This window comes from Chrysemys picta, chromosome 9 (genome assembly GCF_011386835.1).
Source record: "Chrysemys picta bellii isolate R12L10 chromosome 9, ASM1138683v2, whole genome shotgun sequence".
NCBI lineage: Eukaryota > Metazoa > Chordata > Testudines > Emydidae > Chrysemys > Chrysemys picta.
In genome coordinates this window covers 15,092,578-15,104,888 of record NC_088799.1, presented here as the reverse complement: position 1 = coordinate 15,104,888, position 12,311 = coordinate 15,092,578, and the positions used below count along the sequence as shown (strand labels likewise).

At 44.2% G+C, this 12,311-nt stretch overlaps 1 protein-coding gene across 5 annotated transcripts in view; it reads left to right on the top strand.

The window, feature by feature from the left end:
- Positions 1 to 12,311, top strand: part of FNDC3B (fibronectin type III domain containing 3B) — a 369,204-nt gene that overhangs the window by 239,901 nt on the left and 116,992 nt on the right. The gene's annotated exons all lie outside the window — the stretch shown is intronic.

The window sequence follows — 12,311 nt, the reverse complement described above, 5'->3', positions numbered from 1 at the left end:
CCTTTTATCTCAGAGGAGAAAACTTGCACCAGCAAATTCCAGATCACTTTACTTCACAACTGGCACCAATGAGGATTTCTCATGGGTCACTGTTATTTTTTAAGAAAGCTCAGTATCCTAACTTCCCACCCAGCTGCTCTGCATATCTTGGCTAGGACTGGGGTAACCCCTGGGATTTTCTAACCCATGTGGTGTTTGTGGCAACTGGTGGTAGTAGTAGTAGTAGTAGTAACTTAGTGATCTTTTCAGAAGGTACCTTCTCTGAATGACTCCTCAGTTCATCAGACTGGCAGGGTTGCTTCTGACTCCTTGCCAGAGTGTGCCATCGCTCCTGAATACTGATGAAGGGGGGAGAGAGAGAGACAAGTACAGATTCAAGTGACAGAAAATAAATTAGGAGAACCAAGAGAAAGAAAATAAGAATCTAAGACCCTCTTTTCTCCTAGAAATGGTTACTTTATTTTGTCCAAGTTTGTATCTGAAACAGCACAAAAGAGAATCCCACAGAGAAGTGGGAGTTGAGAGTTCTTGGCTGTGCCACTGTCTCACTCTGTGACCTTGGGTGATTCACTTAAGCTCTGTCTTTCCATTGTCCAGATTGTAATAAGGGAATAATAGTAACCCACTATAAAAGCACTATGCAATATAGCAATTAAAAGAAATAAATAAATGATACCATTAGGTTGTGGTGGTACTGTCATTATTATTCATCACAGAGTGTTGAGGACGTTGCATTATAGCAGTAACTGTTGGAGCTTGGGGACGGAGTTAAAAATAACTTGCAATTCTTCTTCTTGACAGCTCACACAAATGTTATTTTCAAATGCTGTATCTGTACCTGCGTTCCCATAGGTAAGAGATTTAAAAGGACTTCCCAGTCTCTGTTTGTCTTTCTCTAATCAGAAAGTGCTGTCCCTTGGTGTTTGATAAGTACTAAGTACCATGAAGGCAACTCCAGTCAGAGAAGTTATAAATCCAGAAAAGGATAGGCAGGGGAGAGTTTGTAGTGATCTACCATATATATATACACACAAATATTAAAAATATGTCCCAATCAGAAGAGGTAAAGAAAAGAAAAAGTCCCAGGAGCAAGAATTGTAAGAACAGAGGTAATGCTTGTCAAAACAACAGACTTTCACATTTATTCTTTAGTTCTGTGCTCACCAGCCTTAATGCGTGACTGGGGAGACAACTCTTGGAATTAAACAAGGCAGCATGCAGGAAAAGCCATTGCTTTTGCTTTTGCAGCCTGGTATTTCACAATTAGAAGGAATGACAAAAATCATCCTTTTATTGAAGGCAGTGGAGTTATATCAGGGAAGATTTTTGTTCATGATTTTTATGGTCACATACTGCATTCTAAGCTGAAGCTATACTCTGTAAAGTGTAATGACATGCAGCATAGCACTGTATATAATGCTCATATACTAGAAACAACACAATAGAGTAATTTCATTTTAAAATCTCTTCCTATTTTATTCTTGGAAAATCTGAATGTTTAACCCATTGGTCAGCGTGTGCTGAATGTTCCCTCTTTGACCAATCCACAAAGGATGAGTCTGTTATATCGTCAGCTGTAGGTTGGTTCTTTTTGGTTCTGAAGGGGGAAGGGATAGCTCAGTGGTTTGAGCATTGGCCTGCTAAACTCAGGGTTGTGAATTCAATCCTTGAGGGGGCCATTTAGGGATCTGGGGCAAAAATCTGTCTGGGGATTGGTCCTGCTTTGAGCAGCGAGTTGGACTATATGACCTCCTGAGGTCCCTTCCAACCCTGATATTCTGTGATTCTGAAGATCCCCAGTTCAAACCCTGATGGCCACTGTAACATATCCACACATGGGAATGTGCAAAGAGAGATCTATACCTTTATATACCCTGCATGTAGTCTGCCTACTCAAACAGGTTGCCAACACAATTTAAAAGGGTCCTTTGAAAATGTAGCCCTGAGAAACTACACACACTTAAATATGTTGACTGACACGGGCCTCTAAACACTGTTTATTTGTAGATTACTTTAGTGTGACAGATATATCCACATTACAAAAAGAAAAAGATATGAGTGGCCACATTCATAAATCTTTACACACACAGTTCATGAACCCATGTTTAGCGAGCCCTTATTTCCTTAATGCAAGTATCAACCTTTACTTTATACGCCCAAAGATCTTGCAGACTTCTGTTGTATAATAGTGTAGTAGAAGCTGTCCAAAAATAGAAGACTATTTCTGACACAGAAAACTAGCTAAAAGGGTCAAACATGTAGCTATTCATTATAGTGGGAGAAAAGGACTGGGGCATAAGTTGTCTGCCATACAAGCAGATCTAACTTGTACTTTATCCATTTTTGTGGGTTATGTCACTGTTTAATTTGGTGTTTCTTCAAAAACAACCAGCTGCAGCCATGTGTGATACTCTGCATCTGTTACTGTCTTTGTAAGACACAAAGCACTTCCTTGAGATGTAAAACTGATGCAATATAGACTTTGTACTTGCATTTTACAAAGAAAGCCCCGTTTTGCCTTCTGATGGACCAACTGCATGTTCAGAGCAGGAATTGACTCCGTTTTTTAGCCAGTAAAGTAGGAGGTTGTTATTGCTGTGTTCCGGCAGTAGCAACGAATAGGTGGAAAAGAACAAAACCACTTACACACTCCATTTGACCCTTGCATCCAGCATTTCATTCCACTTGCAGAGGCAACCAATAGCCTTCTTTGCACTTTTCTAATTTACGAAAAATATCAAAACTGAAGATATTTTTTTTTAATTATATCCACTTTAATTTGATCAAAAATAGCCCTAACAGGCGTATCTCTCATTGTGCTTGTTTGAATTCCCTGCACATCAGCTTGCTCGCAAGCCTGGTACTTGCCCATATTGTAGAATACTTTTAGTTTCATTAAGCACTGGGCAGAGCTGCATAAAGTGAATTAAAATAAGAATCGCTTTATCCTTTCGGGCCTGATCCTGTTTCCACTGAATGGCAAAATATTGAGTGTGGTAAGTGGAGGAGCACTGAGGGTACGTCTGCACAGCCCCAATAGCGTGAGCCCTGTGAGCCTGAGTCAGTTGACCTGGGCTCTGAGGCTTGTTGCAGTGGTTGTCTTTTCTTTTTCTTTTTTTGTTGTGCAGACATACCTTGAGTAACCGGAAAGCTCTGAAGCGCATCCGTAATTCCATCCCCATTCAGGACAGCACTTAAGTGTCCAACTCTTAAGCGGGTGCTTAAGCCCCATTGTGTTCAATTGGAGCTAGGCATGTGTATAAGTGCTGTCCCGAATAGGAAGGCTGTGTTGAGTTCTGGAAAACGTATGCTTGCACTTTTAACGTTTGTTTCTTGCTGTCTTCAAGCATTTAAGGAATGTCCTTATTTAGGACATCATCGGCATAGGTCATGGTTTTCAAACCAGAGTGCCTACAGTTAGACTCCTAGAGCCATTTTGAGGCACCTAAGTAGAAGTCGCCTGATTTTCATAAGTTCTGAGGAATCCCAGCTCCCACTGAAGACAGCGGAAGATGTTGGTGCTGATCACCCTTGTCAATCAGACCACTTATTTCAGTGCCCAAACTGAGATGCTTAACTTTGAGCTCTCAAATTTGAAAATTATATCTATTGTCATTGTGTTTCATAAGATGTATATTAGCTTCTGTATCATTGCAGAGCTCAGAAATGTTTAATATTTAGAATTGAAAACGCAAACACAAGCATCTATTGAAATAGTTGGCAATAATCCCTGACCATGGCTTAATCCCCGTACTGTTTTGGGATCTAACTGATCCCAATGCATACAAAAGTGTAAACAAAACTGTTTGTGCTGAACCAGTCTCTCTTGATACATTAATTATTCTCAAACTAGGGCAAAGTCAGTCTTTCCACACTGGTTTTATCATCCTACCTATTGTATTTTTTGTGTAGCAAAAAAAAAAAAACCACTGAAAGGGTAAGAAGGTCAGGTAGATGCCTTAATGTTAGTCAATGGGGAGAATGGAAGTACTACACTGCTAAGGTCTTTGGTGTTCTCTTGGACCCCAAACACGTACAAAAACTTAAATAAAACATGAGACAAACCACTGCCTCTTCTTTCTTTAATTATTCGCGAGCGATGATGAGGACAACCTATTAGCATTGGTTTTGTCTGCATACCTGTGGTGATTTTAGTTTAGCGAAAAAAGTCACTTAAAAGGTATTGGGGTTAGTTAAACTGCAAATTAATTACTCAGGTATTCCAGCATCAGCAGAGATGACTGGTACCTGCTGATAGCGGGGGAGACGGACAATGTAAAGGTTTCCCCCCCACCCCAACAGCTTGAGTCACGCCCCTCCTCTTACCCTTAGCGGGCCCTCCCTGCAGCTCCCAGCTGTTTGCTGCTACCTTTCCTTGCAGCTGCATCTTGCAGCTCACCAGTTTCACGAGCTGCCACCTAGGGAGCGGCTCGGCTGGCAAACCCTGGCGGAATTCTGGGAGAGGAGGGGCAAGTGACCCTGCGTGTCCTCCCCATGTGTCACCTCTGACAGTTTTTATTTTGAGGCAGCAGCTAGGATATGATTACATTAATCTTTCAGCATAGTTTTTATCATCATAATTTCAGTGGTTTTTGTTTTTCAAAAGCAATGCACCAAAAGGGTCTGCGGGAAGAGGGGGGTCTGTCTCTGAGACTGCAGATAACATTTGCCTCGTGTATCATCACAATTGTGCAGCAAATTGAGTTTCTTTGAAGATAACATTGTCATTCCCAGATTTTCTGGGAAGCCTACACTTGCTAGGGAGTTTCTGGCAAAGATACCCATCAGATACATTTTTCTAGCAAGCCCACACTTGACAGATGCAGTTGTAGGCGCAAAGACTAGTGTGCTGGGTACTGATCCAGAGCCTAAGAAAAGGAAAAAATGTTACAGCTGTCCAAAGAACAAGACAGAAAAACACATCAAAAACATGAAACGTGTAAGAACTTTGTGCGTTCAGAACATATTATCTGTTTGCTCCATTTGTTCAAAGTAGTAAGCCATTTACTGCCACTTTACTGTGTGCCTTTTATATTGTTGCTGTTGCTATCTGTTTTCAAAGTCGAAACATGAAGCCAGTTAGATCCCAACACCTATATAGGTTTCAGAGTAGCAGCCGTGTTAGTCTGTATCCGCAAAAAGAACAGGAGTACTTGTGGCACCTTAGAGACTAACAAATTTATTAGAGCATAAGCTTTCGTGGACTACAGCCCACTTCTTCGGATGCATACAGAGTGGAATAAATATTGAGGAGATATATATACATACATACAGAGAGCATAAACAGGTGGGAGTTGTCTTACTAACTCTGAATAGTGTGTAGTTTTTTAAAAATGTGTTTGATCATGGGGTCGGTTAGACCCCAGCACAAGTACTGTGTAGTGTGCTTCTGAATCTAGGAAAGTTTTAACTTGTTCATAGTTTTATAGTTCACTGGTTAATAAAGTCAGTTTTAAGTGGAGTTTCCCCCCAATTTTGATGTGCAAAGGGGTCTCCAAGACCCCAATATGGAAATATTTGGGTTATTTTGGGTCCAATTTGGAGGTTAACTCTGCTTATATTTAGACCGGCACAGCTGTTTTGAAGAAAAGGTTTCTGAGTGTTTCCTTAATAAGCATATAATTATAATGGGCCCTAATTCTGGCTGGTTTTGAAAATGGCTCCAATGAAAGTGCACAATAGCACAACAAAAGCAGTATTACCCTGGCCATGTTATGACAACGGGCCCCACTCTTAGTGATTATTTCTGCTAGCTGCGGCATACTTCTCATGGTTTGGGGATATCATTCCTATCACCAGGTTAAGAGGTGTATACCTACAGATGCTGACTGTTCCCTATGATCCCTTGGCCCTGTCCTGCCATGCCATAGATTGCACTCTTGTGACTCCTGTTGTGTGTGTTCTCTCTATAGATTGGAGCCAGACTGGAGAGGAAAATTGCCTACTAAGTTTCTGGCTCATGTGTGCACCTATGGCAGCCAGAATGTAACTGTAATTTAATAATTGCAATATCGTTACTATTTTTTCTGTGTTCTGTTCTCATGTGTGAATAATTGTTTGCTCATTCGGTTCTAAACATCTCAAAGATTATAAAACAGCCATCTCTGTGTGTTAATTTCCTGTGAGTCTCTTGCTTTGATATCAAAAAGGGCTTAATTAATAGTAGTTAGAAAATTCTCAAGGAGGCATATGGTATATTGGGGAGTTTTGTGTCTTTCAAATTGTAGCTTGCACTTTAAGTGACTGATAAAAGATCGTTACTAGTATTTGAGCCACTCACAGCCCCAGTAAATCTGGAACAAATTCTGAGAAAGCATATTGTGTTATGACTGGCGTATCTGCAAGCGTGGTGCTGTGCTTGAAAACGAGACATAAGGTTTGCAAGGCATTCATGCTGATGTCATTGCATTGGCATGGAGGGGCTGTTGAAACAGTAAATACTTTCTATAGCCAGCAGCTAAGTATCCACTGGACCTCTTCTTTTTCTGTAAACGAAAAAATGCAGAACAAACCTAAAATCAGTAAACTGTCTTTATGGTGAGAAATTTTAATTAGTTTAGGGCTTGTAGCTATTTCAAACATTGTGCATAAACAGCTGCTATTTGAGCAAATGTGAAAGCCAGTATTTGTGGAAAGTTTAATCTGTGATATATATTTTTCAGTATTTTTTTAAACTTGCCTTTCTTTATAAAGCACTGTTGGAATGGCAGAAGAATTATTTGTACTGTACATGCAGGAAGAAGCAGGGATTTGTGCTAACAGAAATCTGTAGGCTTCAGTTCAGCAAGAACTAGCTTCCAGCATTAATAATCACCTCCCTATATTCTTGGGGGAAATTCACTCTTGGTGAGTTTGGGTGGGTCAGAATCAAAACCCCAAACTTTGGAGGCCGGGGGAACAGAATGTGAGCCTAGATTCAGATTTTACAGCTGGTCCCTTTACTATAAAAGGTCAAACCAAAACTCCAAATCCAAACAACCCAGAACTTGGGAGTAATTCAGGATCTGGATTCGGAATCAAATTTTGTAGTTTGGGACTATCCATAGCATCTCATAGGCATTCAGAATTATCCCCTTTTCATAAATGATAACTGAGGATTTTATATTGTCCTCTGGAGGGTTCCACTGAGCACTCACGGAATCCTTCAACTTCCTGCTATGATGGACAGTTTTGCCATGACAGATGTAGGAAACAGATGAGAAGTAGAAAAGCTTTTAAAAAGACAATGATCCAAAGTGTTGGAGTGAGCTCTTCCCTGACCTTCTGTTGCTGATGTCAAACAAGGAGAGCAGAATATGCCAGCTACTTGGCCCTGTAGTTTCTAGCATTAACGTGGAGAGATTGACACGTACAGCTTTCATTTGCTGACTTCAGACAGGCCAGGAAGAGTGAGAAAGAGGTCAGAGATTAAAAACAAACAAAACTGGCCATTGGATTCCCTTAAACAAATGGGCATACTCCCAATTTCTCAAGCAATCACGGGTAATATTTTTGTCTTAAAAATTTGCTAGCCATTAGAAGCAGGGTTTGTGATCCCCCTTCCCTACCATACTTGCAGTCATTGCATGATACTTGTACTCCTCAGCCTAAAGGGCGGAAGCTACTCTACTAGCACAGCACAGCACAGCCATGGTTAGGTGTTTTACACCTGCATGAGCTGGAGATTGTGGCCTCTGGGTTGAGAACTCATTTTTGATGTGCTCTGTACTATAGGGTTACCATAGCTCATAAATAAAAAAAGAGGACCCTCCACGGGCCATGGCCCCGCCCATTTCCCCACCCTAGCCCCACCCCAACTCCGCCCCTTCCCCACCCTAACTTCGCCCCCTCCTCCCTCCCACTCCCAGCCAGGGGGAAAGGGCTGCCCCAGTGCTACCAGCTTCACGATTTCCCGGGCAGCCCCCAGACCCTGCGCCCCCAGCCGGCGCTTCCCCAGCGCAGCTGGAGCCCAGGAGGGGAAGCACCCAGCCGGGGGCGCAGGGTCTGGAGGCTGCCCAGCAAACCGTGAAGCTGGTAGCGCTCGGGCTTTGGGCAGCCCCTATGCCTCCGGACCCTGTGCCCCCAGCCGGGCACTTCCCCTCCGGGGCTCCGGCGGCTCTGCGTAACTTACACTGTATAAGTTACACAGAGCCGAAGAGGAGCACAGCCCCCGCAGCTGGAGGCTCTGCTCCTCTTAGGCTCTGTTTAAGAGCCGGGCTGCCCCAGCGCTACCGGCTTCGGGCAGCCCCCGTGCCTCCGGACCCTGCGCCGCCGGAGCCCGGGAGGGGAAGTGCCCGGCTGGGGGCGCAGGGTCCGGAGGCAAGGGGGCTGCCCGAAGCCGGTAGCTCTCGGGCAGCCCGGTTCTTAAACAGAGCCTCCAGCGGCTGGGGCTCTGTGTAACTGACACTGTGTCAGTTACACAGAGCCCCGGGGGCTGGAGGCTCCAGCCGCCGCGGCTCTGTTTAAGAGCCGGGCTGCCCAAGCGCTACCGGCTTCGGGCAGCCCTGGTGCCTCCAGACCCTGCGCCCCCAGCCCGGCACTTCCCCTCCCGGGCTCCGGCGGCGCAGGGTCTCGAGGCACGGGGCTGCCCGAAGCCGGTAGCTCTCGGGCAGCCCGGCTCTTAAACAGAGCCTCCAGCGGCTGGGGCTGTGTGTAACTGACACTGTGTCAGTTACACAGAGCCCCGGCGGCTGGAGGCTCCAGCCCCCGCGGCTCTGCTCCTCCCCGACTCTTCGGCTCTGTTTAAGAGCCGGGCTGCCCGAGCGCTACCGGCTTCGGGCAGCCCCCCTGCCTCCAGACCCTGCGCCCCCAGCCGGGCACTTCCCCTCCCAGGCTCCGGCGGCGCAGGGTCTGGAGGCACGGGGCTGCCCGAAGCCGATAGCGTTCAGGCAGCCTGGCTCTTAAACAGAGCCGAAGAGTCGGGGAGGAGCAGAGCCGCCATTTTCCCGGACATGTTCGGCTTTTTGGCAATTCCCCCCGGACGGGGGTTTGACTGCCGAAAAGCCGGACATGTCTGGGAAAAAGAGGACGTATGGTAACCCTATGTACTATCCAGTGTCATTATTCTTCCTAAGGCCTTCTGTTAATGGGGGCTGAATGCAGCCCCTTCCAGAGACTGGCAATGCAGTTCTGCAGCTAGCCAGAGGGAATCACTTAGAATCATGCAAGATCCTCTTTTTCTCCCCATCATGTGCTGTCTCCAAAGGGCTCCCAAGGTTCCTTGTTGGCCCAGGAGAAAGAGCTCAAGTTTGATACTTGAGTATGTTGTTAGCAAAGAGACTAGCTCCATCTGGTGACAAACAGGACCAGCATCCTGCTGAGGGAAGTGTGACTGGTTGGATCACAGAAACCCCCTTGGGAGCTGCTACCCGATGTGCAAAGACTACCCCTGATCCTGTTTTCCCTGCCAGCTCAGGACTCCAGCACCCTGTCTTGCTGAGTCAGACACTCCAGTCTGCTCCAACACAGACCCAGGGTCTGAATCACTTGTCCCAAAGCTGCAAGTTTACCTGAAAACAGCTCACAGAAGTGTGCTTGTCTTTAGCACTCAGATGTCCAACTCCCAATAGGGTCTAAACCCAGATAAATCCGTTTTACCCTACATAAAGCTTATGCAGGGCAAACTCATAAATTGTTCGCCCTCTATAACACTGATAGAGAGATATGCACAGTTGTTTGCTCCCCCTGGTATTAATACATACTCTGAGTAAATTACTAAATAAAAAGTGATCTTATTAAATACAGAAAATAGGATTTAAGTGGTTCCAAGCAGTAACAGACAGAACAAAGTGAGTCACCAAGCAAAATAAAATTAAATGCGCAAATCTATGTCTAATCAAACTAAATACAGATAATCTCACCCTCAGAGATGTTTCAGTAAGTTTTTTCTCCAACTGGACACCTTCCAGGCCTGGGCACAATTCTTTCCCCTGGTACAGCTCTTGTTCCAGCTCAGGTAATAGCTAGGGGATTCTTCATGATGGCTCCTCTCTCCCCTTTGTTCTCTTCCACCCCTTTATATATCTTTTGCATAAGGCGGGAACCCTTTGTCCCTCTGGGTTTCACCCCCCCTCACTGGAAAAGCACCAGGTTAAAGATGGATTCCAGTTCAGGTGACATGATCACGTCACTGCAAGACTTCATTACTCACTTGCCAGCACACACATATACAGGAAGACTCACAGGTAAACACAGCCATCTGTAGACAATGGGAGTCATCAAGATTCCAAACCATCATTAATGGCCCACACTTTACATAATTACAATAGGCCCTCAGAGTTATATTTTATATTTCTAGTTTTAGATACAAGAGTGGTACACTTATACAAATCGGATGATCACACTCAGTAGATTATAAGCTTTGTAATGATACCTTACAAGAGACCTTTTGCATGAAGCATATCCTAGTTACGTTATATTCACTTTTTACCATATTTTTCTACAACTATCCCGGTTACATTATATTCACTTATCATGTTTTTATAAAACCTTATAGACTGCACAATGTCACAGGAAGGATCCATGATCTCTCTAGTATCAGAGGGGTAGCCGTGTTAGTCTGAATCTGTAAAAAGCAGCAGAGGGTCCTGTGGCACCTTTAAGACTAACAGAAGTATTGGGAGCATAAGCTTTCGTGGGTAAGAACCTCACTTCTTCAGATGCAAGTAATGGAAATCTCCAGAGGCAGGTATAAATCAGTGTGGAGATAACGAGGTTAGTTCAATCAGGCAGGGTGAGGTGCTCTGCTAGCAGTTGAGGTGTGAACACCAAGGGAGGAGAAACTGCCGATAGCCAGTCAGCGCTACTTTTGTGATTAAATAAATTAATTTTTAAATGTTGTGTGAGTACTCTCAGGGTGGGAAAAACATCTTGCCATCAGAACCTTCCATACCCAGTGCTGAGCATCAGTGGTCCTTTAAAGAGCTAGCTGTTTGGTCATGTGGATTAAATTCATTCATAGGTGAGTCACCTTGCCACTTCTCATCTCTCCTGAGTTACATCGACATTGGTCTTTTTACTTGCCTGAGTTCTCTGAAGAAGTTTCTTTTACTTGCTTCCAGCTCTAAACTGACCTCTACCGCATGTGGACAATCATGATGACAGGCATTGTGCATCTGGCATCAAGCCGTTCTGAGCCTGGAAGAGTGTGGGTGGCTGAGGTAGCAGACGTGTGCACGTGTGCAGACTATGTACTTAGTGAACTGGAATCAAAAGCTTCCCTAGGATCAGGGATATGTTAACTTTGGTTAGAAAGCTGATGCCTTTACATTTTTGTCATTGCTGGGGATACCCTACTCTCTTAGGTCTCGTTATTCAGCTCCAGGACTTGGAATGGCTTACGCCTGCAGCCCTTTGTCTGCAAGGCATCAAGAAGGGCTTAGTTACTGTACAAAGCTATCATTTTTCACAAGGAGAGGGAAGTGAAATTTCATTGAGCTTTAGGGTTGATTTTCATCTCTTAGTTAGGGTGCCACAGATAGAACCCTTGCTAGAAAGCAGACTGAGGAGAGAAAATTCAGCCCACATGTTCAGGATTTAAGGTCAAGAAAGATTCAAACTTAGCTTCTGGGGCTATAATTGAGGGTGATGTAATGACCATAAAATAAACTTTCAGTGGCATAGTAACAACATTCTCTTACCCACTGTAGGCGTAGAAGCAGTTTCATACTGACATTCTTTAGAGATGGGCCCACAGCACTGGTTCTGAACCCCTTCAGAATTTTCAGATCTGGATCCAAATTTCGTAGCTCGGGGCTGCTTCTGCAATAGGACTAAAGGGAACACTGTATCCCCAAAGTCCCTAATCATTGACTAACTTTGTATTTGGATCAACATCTGGGTCTCCTCTCAGCGGGGTAATGCCCATCTGTATAGTTGTCAAGTCAGATTTGTCTTATCCGTACTGAAGCATGCTAATTTATACGCTTCGGACAACTGGTAAAGTGTGTTAAGACTGTGGAAAAAAATGCCCTTGCTATCTTCCTCTTATTCAGAATTAGCGTAGGTTAATTTTTGTCAAGTGGCTGAGACGGAAAAGCACTCTAGATCATAGGAGGCAGTCCGGCTGTCATTCCCGCTACACGCTAAGGCACATTCTTTCAGGAGGAGATGAGCATTTACATTGGAGTTTTGCCTGTCAGTACTCAACCAGTTTTAATTTTTTGGCATGCTAGTGCATGGAACTTTTTAAAATGGTGGTGGTATTTTTTTTCCAAGCGGGTTTTTGACAAAAATGGGCAAATTCTTGAGCTTCAAGAAATAGGTCAGCCTTTTGGGGAGTAGCCGTTTCTGGAGGTTTTAATTTAAACCTGCCGTTTTTTTCTTCATGAGTT